Genomic DNA, 1,913 nt, shown 5'->3' on the forward strand with positions numbered 1-1,913 from the left:
GATTTTAAACAAATGTGTGACTTCAACAAAAGATATTTTTTAGTTTTTGGAAAATTGATCGAACTCTTTCTGTGTAGATGCAGTGATAAAGTAGGACCAAAAAACAGGTTATTTATGCCCATAGATGGTAAAAGGCTCTTAACACAAAAAGACGCATCACATTAGTTCCATGAGAGAACTGATTCAAGCCTGGATTGTTAAATATATGTATTTTAATTGTTTGAATCATGAACACATAATCCAAATTGTGTTTATTTGATGGTATCTCCCACAAGTGAAGTGCAGCGGTGAGACTTCCGTGCCGTGGTCGTGTCTAAATAGTCCAATCATATGTGGAGAGCAGCCAGGGGAACATTAGGGCAGCCCTCCAAACAAAAGTCAAAAATAGAGTCAAAGATATTAGAGGAGACTGCTCTGGTGAGTAGCTCTGTAGCCATTTTCCATAGGCTAAAGTGTTAGCAGACCATCACATAATTAGTGCTGCAATAGCCATAGCTCCTTTCTCAAGCCGTGCCGGCAGCAGGGCCTGTTTGTTTGAAAGGAGCTGCCAGAAGGGATCTAAGACACTTGTGTCTGTTGCCATGAGAGAGAAAATCTCACTTTGGAGAAGAGCCTGTGTCAAAAGTCCTGCCATTACACCTCATCTCTCTCCCTCTCTCTCTCTCTCTCGCTGACGTACACACACACACACACACACACACACACACACACACGCACACACACACACACACACACACACACACACACACACACACACACACACACACACACACACATACACACACACACACACACACACACACACACACACACACACACACACACACACACACACACACTCACACACACACACACACGCACACACACACACACACACACACACACACACACACACACACACACACGACTTCGGTGTGGGGGGGTTGAATTACACAAAGGTATTGGTTTCAGACAGTCCAACTAAACACACAGTTCTTGTCTTATCATAAATTGCATCATCCATTTTTGTCCAATCAGACACAGTGGATGGCAATCCACCTTTTCTTTTTTGTGCCAGACAAGTGACTCAAGGTAATGCAATGAAAGCATGGTTTCCATTTTAAAGGAGACAGACTTCTTTACCAAAATCAATAGGGATATACACTGTTTAGTGTATTTTAAAAGCTGAGAGTTTTTCCAAGCACAGATATCTGTGTCTGCAACAAATGCAATAGGGGTTTACCGATTCAAAATGATTTTATTTTACTTTAAAATAGGAGATTTTTTAAAATGGAAAAGACATAAACAAATAGTAAAAAACTGAATGAATAAAGAAAGAAATACACTCACACGTGTGCAGGATGGACTGATACTAGTCCTCTGGTTATGACATCAATAGGAAACTGAAGGGTTTTTATCATTTCCCATTTGGAAATGAGTTTCATCCTGTCTGTGTACCATAACATGCTTGTAAAGGGCCTCTTGTCTGTACACACTGTCCCTATAAAGCCTGCCATGATCTGAGGACTTCTAACTGTGTTTGACAATCAACAGCACTTGTAAAGCAGTCGCTGCCAGAATCCAAATGGGCAGTAATTGTAAATGTCAGGCAGAATTAAGAGGGGAATACATAGTTTTACCTTGGTGCAGGAGAGCAACAAAGGCCAAGGAAAGGGGAAAAAAACCCTCTCCCTGAATGGTTCCCTCTGGGAGGCCTTTGTGTGCTGCTGCTCTCCAGTGAAGGGGCCAAGTTGTGACAACTCTTAATTATGGAAACATGTTCTGCATAATGGTGATCAATGGTGTGATTAGCAGCACAGGATTTGTGCATTACACAGTTTCTTATCATATTTCATGTTTGTGATGCGCATGTAAACAAATGAGATAGATTTTCTCCTCCACACTTTTGATTGCAACTAACTTTACCTACAGAA

The 1,913-nt window shown here is 41.2% G+C and overlaps 1 protein-coding gene across 1 annotated transcript in view; it reads right to left on the reverse strand.

Moving 5' to 3' along the window:
- LOC308365639 (high affinity choline transporter 1-like) overlaps positions 1–888 on the reverse strand; it is a gene marked incomplete at both ends in the record, with an annotated part of 303,102 nt that extends 302,214 nt beyond the window's left edge. The window contains one exon of the mRNA XM_080839128.1: positions 874–888. The remainder of the gene's footprint in view (positions 1–873) is intronic.
- Positions 889–1,913: the final 1,025 nt, after the last annotated feature.

Source organism: Sprattus sprattus (genome assembly GCF_963457725.1).
Source record: "Sprattus sprattus genome assembly, chromosome: 5".
Lineage (NCBI taxonomy): Eukaryota > Metazoa > Chordata > Actinopteri > Clupeiformes > Clupeidae > Sprattus > Sprattus sprattus.